The 12,478-nt window shown below is 37.4% G+C and overlaps 1 long non-coding RNA gene across 1 annotated transcript; it reads left to right on the top strand.

The window, feature by feature from the left end:
- The first annotated feature begins 6,488 nt into the window (after positions 1 to 6,488).
- On the top strand, positions 6,489 to 12,147 carry LOC115063294. Its single transcript, XR_003843155.1, has 3 exons — positions 6,489 to 6,636; positions 8,204 to 8,297; positions 12,052 to 12,147. It is a non-coding gene; the product is annotated as an uncharacterized LOC115063294 (long non-coding RNA).
- Positions 12,148 to 12,478: the final 331 nt, after the last annotated feature.

The raw sequence follows: 12,478 nt of genomic DNA, 5'->3' as shown, positions 1-12,478 counted from the left end.
CTTGGGAAAGCCAGCTAGTACTCCAATTGGTTGCAGTTTAGCAAGTCTCGGTTCAGACCATAGCCCCAGGTGTGTGGGGGAAGGGGTGGCTTGAGAGTTACAGAACCACTGTGAGCTCCTTAACAGAGGTTGAGCCAGACTTAACTCTCCCCAGTTAATAAGGATTTTTAGCTTTCTTTATTAATATTGGAATCATTACTAGACCAGTCTAAGATTGAATTTAGAGTAATTGGTCACAATGGAGGAAGGAGGGGAATTATTATAACTCCTCCTAAGGCTGATCTTTATAAGTCAGATTTCACAGCTTCTAGTGTTCTTATTTTAAAAGTTAAAAGCTTCAAACAAGGCAGCTTAGCTTGTCCAATGTTGGACCAAGGCAGGAAAGCAAGGGAGTGTTAAAAATATAACTTTAAATCAGTTTTATATTACTCACTGATACTCAGCTAACTCACAGGTCAGCTTGGCACACAAACCTTTTGTAAGTTGTCATACTTTGCAGCATTTTGTGGAGAAAACACAAGCTTTTCTCTACCCCATAAGGGTAGCTGTTTAGGATTAGTCATATAACAAATGAGNTTTAAATAATGTGCACAGGGATATTTCCTCCCTTTCTTGTTAAAAGGAAAAAGTTTTTAAAAGTTTTGCAGTACCTAGAAATAAAAGCATCCATTTGTAGTAATTGATTAAGTCCTCAAGAATTAATACCATTGGGTGGAAATAGGTAGAAGCTGACGACACTTAAGAACAAATTTTTTACAATTTGACGTGCACAACCTTTGAAAATACCAATTTATTATGTAAGCCATATTATTTTGTACGAATAAGATTATATGGCCAATTATTTTTATGCAAGGTTTGAAATTTGCCTGGTAAAAATTTAACATGGCATTGTCTTAAGAGGCCTTATCCAGGCAAGCTAGNACAAATTATTAATGTCCAAAGATAAGTCTTTTTAAGATAACAGCATTTTTATCTTATGAGTTGTATATGTACAAACAATTGCAATTTGAGACAAGTGGAGAATTATAGCATTTGAGAGACAATATTTGAGTAACTTTAAGCTGAGATATATAGACCATTAATATACAAATTAAAGCTTGATTGACTTTTATTAAAAAATTGTACAGCACCCAGTTTAATTACTTGTGCTGAAACAAGAGGAAGCTAAAAAAGATAAACATGTGATCTGAATAATACTTACTTTTGTAAATAAAGAGCTGCTATCAATACAGTAAAAAGGGGTGTATGCATACAAATGCATGCATAAAGGCAATTTTTATCTTTAGGATGATTGTCAATTGTATCTAAAAATGATGGTACACAGTAGGCCAAATAGTAATATTTTGCAATACCTAATTTGATTGTTGTTTGGAAAGGCGAATTATTAATTTTAATTAGTACCACAGCACCTTTACAATAGGATGTCAAGATTTTACTTAGAGAAGAAAAATGATTTTACATCAATGACCTTTTATGCCAAACAATTGCTGTGGGCACTTAATAACTATAACTAAAATAAGCAGCTAGTATATAGTTACCAATGAGTACAATTGATAGCAATTAGAAAAGCTTATTTTGTTTTTTTGCAAGGACTTTTGTTTTTTACCAATGAAACTGCATCTCTCAAAATAAAATAGAAAGGCTTAAATTAATTTGAAGCCTTATAAGATCTTAGCCCATTAACATCTCTTGGAAGCTTGAAAAAAATAAACATTTTGAAGCAATTTAATTTTTGTTGTAAAATTTTATATATCACAATTTTATTTAGCATAACTAAAACCTTAAACATGAAAAGGATATGGTCTCTGAGAGCAGGATTCCAGGTAAACCTTTGTATAGGTCGTAGCTAATACTTACCATGCTGAAAAATTAAACTCTCAGCTTATTGTATTAAAGCAGAGACAATAAAAATTATTTTTATAAAATGTAAGCTGTATAAGCTATACTTAGAGGCAAACCTCATTAGTGATAACCAGTTTACCAGAAGCAAACCCTTAACAATTATCAAGTAAAAACAAACTCTTTAATAATTTTATATGAAGTAGGCAAGCCACCCTGCAATGCCTGATTGACCTCCTATAAATTTTGAATTAAATATTTACTATTAGCAACATGTGGACAGCCTCCCTGAAGGCAGGGGGTGTGGCCACAAGAACTTCTTTTGGTGCCATTTGAGAAACAAAAGAAAAGCCCGCCAAGGCCATTTTGAGCTTTATCCTCACCATGTGGGAAGGTAAAGCCCAATTTTAAAACACCTTACCAAACTTTGAATGACTCCAACCCTGAGTTAACCAATTTAAAGCTAACTGTTTGTAACCAAAGTTATAACCNTTAATGAACATCAATAACTTAAGCCATGTAGAGCATTTTTTATAACCTTAAAGCAAGTCAAAGACTGAAATGAAGCGGCTATGTGAATTTTAAATTTAGACCACAGAACTTACATTGTAGAACTTAACATTGTTAAGCTATAAAATTACAAATGAGGACCCTTGTCATGTACTAAAAACACTAATCATGAGAATTCTCTAGGAAAAAAATGACAATCAGCTTTTTTTTTTTCTCTAAAATTTAGAGTTTATAGGCACTCAAAAAAGCAGTTTTTCGCAGGAGCCCTCCTGCTATGTTTGATTTCTGGCTAAGCCACAAGCCTCCTTAGGGTCGCAGCGGCAAGACTGTGAAAGCAAACAAGAATTTAGCAAGCTCTAATATATTTAGACATGGAACACAGAACGGCCACTCATACAGACAATGAAACAAGAACGCACATTACTCGACATGTGGACAATTGGTGCACCAGAAATAAACAATCCACAGAGGTATCAAACTTTTTCTGTAGGAGTCCAGAGCGAAAGCCAGACGTCTCTGTACTTTGGTCTGTCTCCAGGAGAACATTACACTACATTTACTCTCTAGGCCATGGCCAGGAAGAATTTAAAAAAAAAAAATTTTTTTTAAACCCAATTTCCTTATGCCTGGGTGCAGTTTTGTAGGACTGCAGACAAAAACATGCCTGAAGGTCCCTATCCTTCGTACACTGCCCTTTGAGGAATGAGGTGTCGGGTTAAGCTCTTCACTGCTCAATTCATAATCGTGCCTATAAATACCTTTATACCCCGTGATGCACAATACCATACTTATTACACGCGTGGAGCTCCATGGCAGTGCCTGATGTTTTCGTCATCTTCAGCCACGTTGGACTCCACTTGTGTGTTTCTGCGTGGGCAGAAACACTTTGGACTGGGTTCGTACTGAAGAGCTCAAACATCCTGAAAGAGGATAGGCTGGGAAAGGAAAAATGAATGCCCTGTCGGTCCGCTGATCAGAGCATGATTTTTATTAAACAGACTTTCTTAAAACAAGGAAGGATTTTTAGCCTGCCCTTGAGTCCCCTTGAAAACTCTCTCTGTCTGCCGCGTGGTCCGATCATGAGCGGAGATGTGTCTGGTAGGCGGTTCCGAGCGAGTGGGCGGAGACGATGTCAATGTAGGGCAGTCTGACGACGCTGCATTCTGGGAGATCTGGGGAGGTCTTCTTGGTAGCAATTCTGTGCGCCTGTAGGGGGCGCAATATAATGTTTAGAGGGAGAGTGGTTAGTGGAGGTGAGAGACCCCAACACTCTTTAAGTGCCTCAATCATCTTCATAAGATTTTATTTAATGTCATTTTCTTTCATTTCAGGTTTTTAGGTAAATCACGGTTTTCTGTAGTAGAATAGCTGGTTCAATTGGTGCCATATTGCCCTGGCTTTTGTAGTTTATCTCCTTATGCTGTCCTTTAGCCATTTGGTTATTCCTAGTGTTGGCAGGCCTGGTAGTTCCTGATGGAAATTGCTGTAAAAAAATATTTAAATCTCATCCAGTCAGCGGGGTTTTCTACCTCCCATTGATCATTGAGTTTCTGGATGAAAGACAAACTCAAAGCATTTATATTTACAATAAGCCTTAAGCAGCACAATAGGTAGGCAGCTGTCTATTCTCCATGCCATTAGAATATACTTTGTAATTGATAATAGTAAGTTATTACTTACTATTTACTATGTACTATCTGGGCTGCTCTTAACTCCAATGGGGCATGCCTTGGGGCCATAGGCTCCTAACTCTTAACCCATGGCAGTTTCTACTTCCTTCTCCCCTGTACCTTATTCTTTCTCTTCATTCTACTATCCACCAAGATTTTGCAACCTAAACCCCACCTATGTCTCTTCTGCTCAGCTACTGGATGTTGGCATCTTTAATTGGAGAGAGGGTCACAGGGGCTATGTGCAGACTTAAGGCCTTGGGGGCCCACAGTATTACTATTACAATAGCAGCAAAAGATAAAACCTCAACAGGGAGTAGGCTTGAAGGTAGAGCAGGTAGTCCCTGATGTCAGCAGGCCTCTGGAATTGCAGGTAGAGCTGGTTGTTACTAATGGAACAAGGCTTCCAGGGATGGAGGCAAAGCTAGAAGTCCCTGATGGCTCTAGCCTGCTAGTTGTTGTGGGTGGGAACAGGCCTCCAGGGCTGGAGGTAGAACTGGTTGTCCCTGATGTTTGCAGGCCTCTGGTTGTACCAGGCAGCAACAGGCCTCTAGAGATACAGGCAGAGCTGTGACCATGGAAATGGAGTGAAGAGAGGACAGGATGATGCTTTCTGCTATTGCATTATCCCAGCAAACCTGTCAGTCAGGAAACTAGGGGTAGGCATCTCACTTGGTGGTCTCCAGTGACTGCACATGTCTGGGATTACAAGGTGGAACTAGAATGTGGAGTAGAAAAGGGTTAGGGCAGACCTCTTGACTGTAGAACTGGATGGAAACATAGCAAGCAAAAGTGTGGGACTTGGGGAACTTACCTGGTTGACCCTAGCAGCAGCAGGAAAATGGGGTAAGAGCAGGAGGATAAAGTGTAGGGAGAGCATTGGGAAAGAGATGGGAAATCAGAGATGGGGGTCATCTCTAGGACATTGCAGAAACCTGGAAAATGGGGCCACACTAAGATTCCCTGGGATACCAGTCTTACTCTTCTTTTAGACTGTTTCCAAGATTCCCAATTGTTATTTGATGGGAGGATAACACTCTGTCAGTAGTTCCCTTTTACATTTCTACAGGGATTCATCACTCTTCACATGCCTTAGGCATGTTCTTGGAACAAGAAATCTTGAACAAATCCATTTGATTTATACTTCATCTGAGGCCAAATCTGAACAAGGAACACCTGCAAATCAAACTATACACTATATGTGATTAATGCAGAAGACATTACTTCATTTGCCTTTAATTGATACATAGATGCATGTTCTATGGAACTTTATAAGGAAATTTATATGTTTTACTGAATGAAACTCAGAGGAAAAACATTTTTCAATGAACAAAATATGATGGTAGAATGTTTACATGCTCTGTTAATAGCAACAAGCAAAATAAAAATAAAACCAACAGCACCACTACAACAACAAATTCAAGAAGAAAGCCAGCAAGCCAGATAATAAATGACTATGTAGAACCATGAACTCCTTACTCTAGCCAGTGTTCAGAAAACACCAGAGGCATGCACACAAATATGGGAAGAGTTGGTGAGTGGCTTTTGATAATCTCTGGGATTAGTGATAATGCTGATTATGCTACTAAATATCCCACAGGCTATGGATTCACTGGAGGTACAATAAGTGTGAGTAAGTGATGCTTTTTCAGTAGTCCAAACTTGAGGATGGCACACTTCTTCAGCTACAGATGATGCATAGTGGATTACTATGGAAATGAAATACAAAAACACTACAAAAATGTACAAAAAATATGTTTACAAAAATCATCATATTTTTATTTTTTAAGAAAAGATTTATATTATATTATGTTTATTGTTGCATTGCCTACTGTGCCTCAGGACACTGGGACTGGGAACACAAGTGTTAGCAATGTTAAGACATTTCCATAAATAATAGCATAGTGTAAGATGAATATATAGAGAAAACATGAATTGTGCAAAAAAAAGAGTAATAGAAGTGTATGAGAAAATTTTGTTTATATGAGGATGAATCTATTTATTTATTTATTTATTCATTTATTTATTTATGATGGGGATTTTTGTGAAACTTTGTAATGAAATGTGATACTTCACTTTCTAAGGTTTTCAAAGTGTCCCAGAGTTCTTAAATTTTATATGTATAATCATTTACAAATTGAGCTTGTGTGCAAATATTTAATGAGCTTTCCAATGCAGGCTTTCACATAAACATTCAAAGAAAATATAACATCAATCATTTTTCTATATGTTTTACTTAAAAAACATCCATGACTTTTGGTCTTACCTAGCACATAGGATTAGCTTTTAATTCCCGGCAGAACATACTTATTAAAAATGTCAAAATGTGGGTTATAATGAACAATTGTTAACTGTCAGCTAAAGAGGAAACTCATTTTCTAGTACTTAGGATACAGAGTTCATCGTTCTATAAATATTGACTGTTCCACCTTCTTCTGTAGTACATAAATACTGCAGATTGGCATCACAGATACACACCTGGACTCAGAAGTGGGACACAACTTTACCTGCTAAGAAAGGTCAGAGAATAGAGTTGTTAAAAGAAAAGAGCAATGGACCTGAACTTTTCCATGGAATCATGGGCACTGTTGTTCACTATCCTGGTGCTGCTCTACCTGTGAGTAATGGCTTGAACTCCTCTGCTTTGTATCCCAGTAATTGGGATGATTCTTAGGCCCTTGTTCCCTGTTAGAAAACCTTTGTATTATCAACTAGAAATTCATACTGCGAGAGATGATTTAAAAAAAACAAACAACAACAACAAAAAAAAAAACCTGTTATAAATGAAATCATTAATCTCACAGAACTTTTCAGCCATACTGTCTCAACTCTTGTTTACGAGTGAGTGTTCTGAGACTAAAGACCAGGCTTGAATGGTTATTCAGCTATTTCTTTCTATTTGTTTTCTGTTGTTGGTCTATAATTAGTTTGTCACATTAGGATAGCAAGGTTTCTAGAATCTAGAACTCACAATGGCTACACCTGAGATGTAAAAGATGACTCTGCCTCCAGCCTTCTTGTCTAGAGAGTTGTCTTGGAGGTTATGGTGTTAACAAGTCAGTTAACTAAGTGCCTGTAGCTGATTAACTCAGTACATAAAGCCCTGGGGAAAACAGGACAGATATATGACAGTTTATGTAGTTTGTTGCCTTGTGATATCATGTGAGTAAAACTCATGGTGCTGTTCAACTAATCTTGGGAAAATGAAAAAAAAAAAGAGTCCTATGACTCCATTATGTCACCAGTGATACCTTGGAGAAACAATTGTTTATGGTATTATGACAGTAATTTGATTTAAATATTACTTCCAGGAGCATGAATGGCTCAAAGGTAACTGCAATATCAAGAGGCCATACCTGAACAAATGGGGACTTGCAAATGTTGTATCTTTAAAAAATAGTTTTGTGCACACTACTGTTTTATATATATATGATAAATATGAAGGTCAGAATATGATATTGGATTACCAGGAACTGTAATTATATCTTGTTGTGAGATGGCTTGTGAGTGTGGGGAACTAAACCTGATACCTCTGCAAGAGCATCAAATGTTCTTCACGGCTGAGCCTTTTCTCCATCCCAAAGCAGCATGTTTGAAGCTCTGAAGAGTTTGCAGGCTGTGAGACAAGACAGCTCAGAGAGTCTTGTCAGGAAGTTTAATCAGTTAACTATCCTCTTCTGCAGAGAAATGTCACTGCTCACCGCTTCTATAACATTCATGAGGGAACTTGTGGATCGTGCTTTTAGGTTACCTATACTGGTTCTCCGTGCTTACTTCCTAAGTCTGTGAGCCCATCAGTAACATTCAAACTCAAGCTTATAAAGTTGTATGACATATTAACTCTAGGATTAGGAACATCATATACTAACCTAAAAGTTTATAATACATTGGAATGTGAAGGGTATTATTACTCCAAGTTTTAATGTTATATTCTGCTCTCCTGTTTCCTCACTGGGTAGATTCTAGTAATTTTCAATCTTTGCATCTAAGAATATATATTGATATAAACATATATTCACAGGTATATACTCATATATATTAACTCAATAATATACAAAAGTTAGTACATATGTAAGTATATATGTACATGTATCAATACCTATACATGTGCATATGAATATGTGTGTTCATGTATGTGCATGTGTAAGTATGACAATGACCTGGTTTCCTCCTTCATGTTTTAGTTATGGAACTTCTACTCATGGACTTTTTAAGAAGCTAGGAATTCCTGGCCCCAAGCCTCTGCCTTTTGTTGGGACAATGCATCTCTACAGGAAGGTGAGTAATGTTGTGTTTCCTGCTTTGCCTCTGTAACTGTCATTTTCATGGGTGTCAAGAAACTCTGTGTCAGTTCACCAGTGCAAGTAGCCATTGGGATGAAAATGCTAAAGTTTTCAGCTTTTATAATTGTTTCTTCCACATCAACATCATTGCCAGGCTACCCCTGTGGTTTATTGACAGGGGTTTTTGACCTCAGGTCTTTGTAAGGTCAAGCAAGAGCTCTGGATGTTGACACACCAAGGCCTGATGCCAAAATGCTGATATGTAAACTGTGGGAACATCAAAGATTTAGGTTTCTTTTTCAGTACAGAAAAGTACAATTATTCCTAATCAGTATTTAAAGAATCATATGAAAGTCCACTGAGTGGTACCACGCCAATTTGAGTTTGAGTTCAGTAACAATACTGGTTGAGAAGCTCTGGCACATGGCTATCAAGAGTCATGTTGTTTCCTTTGAGGAATTTGCATATACTGGAATCCTCAAGTGAACTGTTTAACCCTGTTATTATTTCCAAGTGAAATACACTTGTTGGGTTTTATTTTTTTTCTATCAAGTAGAGTCTCCTGTACAAAAGACTGGTCTAAAACATGCTGATCAGATGATCAACATAGATCCTGTGATCTCCTTACTTAATTTTGTGTAAAATATATATTGTTTATAGATACAAGATATATTATTTATGCTTTGCTAATCCTAATCTGCAGCAATAAGGGTACCTAAAGGTAGAGTTTAGAGTAAGACCAAAGATGACAAATAAATAAGCAAAATAGCTGGGACTGGAGGTCTTGCTTAAATTGATGACTTATTCCATATAATTTTGTTAAGCAACATAGCTTCTTACATACTATTCTCAGAATGGGGGAATGGCCAAGGTCAGTTGAAAGCCAAGTAAGAAAATGTTGGTAAGGAGAACACAGGATACCTTAGATATAGCTGCGTCAAAATTGATAACCATGGGCCAAGGGAAAGATTTGGATCCCAGAAACTTCAACCTTGACTTCTTAGAGTCCATAGCTCCAGATCCAGGCAGGATCTTGTTAAATCTATTCCTGGAAGTAAATGAAGTTTATGATGCCATGGTGTGCTTGGAGACAGGAACCTAGCATGGCTGTCCTCTGAGAGCATCTGCCAGCAACTGACTGAGACAGATACAGATCCTTACAGCCAACCATTGGACTGAGGTCCAGGACAACTATGGAAGAGTTAGGGGAAGGATTGAAGAAGCTGAAGGGATGGGAACCCAATAAATGACCAGCATTATGAACTAACCTAGACCTCTCTGAGTTCCCAGAGACTAAGCTACCAGCTAAAGAACGTAAGTGGGCTGTTTCATGGCCCCTTGGCATATGTAGCAGAAGAGTGCCTTGTCTGACCTCAGTGGGAGATGATGCACCTAATCCTGTAAAAACCTTATGCCTCAGATAATGGAAATGTTGTCAGTGATGATGTGGGGAGGAGTGGAAGACTGGGTAGCACCATCTCAAAAGCATAGGTGAGAGAGCATAGATGAAGAACTCAGGGAGGGATGACATGAAGGGGGCAACATTTGCAATGTAAAAAAATACAATAATTTAAGAAAAAAATTGAAAATTAGTGAAGAAAACATTTCTGTTTCCAAGCATGTCATAGAAGCTTTCCCTGAAGGGAAAATGCCATGATACAGATATAATACTTGTTAGCATGTGTCTTTTCCAGGCCAGAATATAAGTTTTGCAAAGAGACTTTGTATCATTTCAATGATGTAAGCTTAGCATATACTAATAACCAGTAAAGACTTATTTACTGGGTGAAATTTTGCAAGTGCCTATTTCAAAAAATTTTTCCACAGAACTCTGTACCATTAAAATAAAGTATCTTTCTTCCAAAGATCGCTGTATTAAAAGGGGGCAGTTAAGGGACTGGTGAGATGGCTCAGTGGATAAGAGCACCCGACTGCTCTTCCAAAGGTGCAGAGTTCAAATCCCAGCAACCACACGGTGGCTCACAACCATCCTTAACAAGATCTGACTCCCTCTTCTGGAGTGTATGAAGACAGCTACAGTGTACTTACATATAATAAATAAATAAAATCTTTTTTAAAAAGGGCAGTTAAAATAAAGTACAAATGCATAAATGCATGCTTTAAAAAAGAAGAAACAAAAGTAAGCAGTAAGCTGTGTCTCTCTCTCTCTCTCTCTCACACACACACACACACACAGAGAGAGAGAGAGAGAGAGAGAGAGAGAGAGAGAGAGAGAGAGAAAATTTCCACCTGATTATGTTGTAAGTAAAACTAAATAGTGAGAAACATCTGAGTAATTAAATCTTCACTAAGTGCTGCTAAAAGCATATCAAGTAGGCAATAAAAATAATAAGAGAGGGTTACATTTTTCTTACTGGGAGTAAGTTTTGAGTAATAAATAGTTGACACAAGATGGGGCTATTGGCCATACCATTTCATAGCAACTTCTATTATTCTCTCTTCATTGGTGTCTGAAAACTAGGGAAAGGAAGGCTAAAACTAAAGCGAATTTCCTGGGATGAGGTTTTTTTTTTGGCTCAGTTAAATAAATAGAAGCAAGTTCAGGTAGTGTTATAACAGCATCTGCAACAAAGAAATTTCTCCCTTATCCTCTGAGGTGTCATGGAGTGAATGTTATTCAAGAAATTATTCTACTTCCACACCTCAGTGCCTTTTATGTCTATTTTTGACATTTGTATTTTTATCTAGTGTCCCCCAGTTTGTTTTTTAGTAGATTGACTGTATCAACAGTGAAATACTAGTGAAACATATTGTGCTGCAAGTGTGCACAATGTTGTATAAAATTTCACAACACAAGCCCATTTGTAAGAAACTCTCATGGCCCTCATAGGTGATATTCTGTCTTTAAACTTTCACCTGTATATTCTCATCTCTTTAAATTTCAGAACCTTCTTTAGGGAACAAATACTTATTTTTTTAACAAAAGCCCTAGGCTAGATCCCAGCATCATGTAAACTATACCATGATGCCACACACCTACAGTACCAGCAGTCAGGAGGATCAGGAATTCAAGTTCAGCTTTATGTACACAGAGATTGAGTCAGGCTGAGTTACATGGGATTTTATCTTTTAAAACCCACAATAACCACTTAATGACTATATTAATTCCTCCCCCTGCCCAGAGTTCAGTGGTGAAAATCCAGATCAAGCTTTTGACTTTGTTTCCTTTATGTCAGGGAAGAATTCCACATCTTTTGATGTTAAACAGAGGCACTAGAAGGCAAACCCATTTACCTCTACTTTATTGCTACTGAAAATCTAATATACTATAGGCATTGATGTTGTCTTCAATTTACTGAGTATATGAAAATCCTAGAGAAATCATTGGGTGAGTGAAAGGGCAGTAAGCAGTGAAAAACAAAAAGATTTTGAAAACTCCTGTCAGTTTCCATGACTCTTGATGCCCTCAGGCATCCACATGGGAAAAGATGAGTGTGTTGCTGGATTTCAGAGTCAAAGCATAAACAAAGAAACTGCCACGGATGAAAGCAGCTGGTACTGTACACTTATTAAAGAAGGCAAAATTTGGGAATGTACAGTACTCAGAAACAAAATCATGAATATGTTTAAATTCACAAAGTGTTGCAGAGAACTCTGTGGTATTTCCATTACTTGCTACATAGGAAAGATGTACGATAAGCCTAATGTCCTGATGACTGAGCTATTTGTTATTCACTTGGTGGCCAATATGTGTAAAAATAACGACCTATTTAATTTATTTTTCCCAGGGTATGTGGAAATGTGATTTAGAATTTCAAACAAAATATGGTCATATGTGGGGGTAAGTAGTTTGGAAATGTTAATATGTGGTTTTGCTAAGATGTGACACCAACCTGCATGAAGACTTTGTCAGTCCAGAGTATTTGGGGATGCATTTGCCTATTTTAAACTGTCTGAAAGACTGCCCTGCCAACAGCTCCATAAGAGTGTTTTAATTCACAGTCTGACTTAGAACACGGCAGGTCATGATTTTTCAGCATCATTTGATGATCTAGACATGTAGCCTCACATTTACCCACTGTGCTATAATGGTTCTTGGTTCCATTTATTATTAATTAGGACTTTTTAAAATTGTGTCAAATGCATTAATTCAGACAGAGGTAATGCATGATTATAAATTTAGAAGAATGTCTCCTGCCTTCACTTAGTTAAAAG

This window comes from Mus pahari, unplaced genomic scaffold (genome assembly GCF_900095145.1).
Source record: "Mus pahari unplaced genomic scaffold, PAHARI_EIJ_v1.1 scaffold_10051_1, whole genome shotgun sequence".
In the NCBI taxonomy this organism is placed as follows: domain Eukaryota; kingdom Metazoa; phylum Chordata; class Mammalia; order Rodentia; family Muridae; genus Mus; species Mus pahari.
This window is presented reverse-complemented; position numbering and strand designations above follow the sequence as displayed.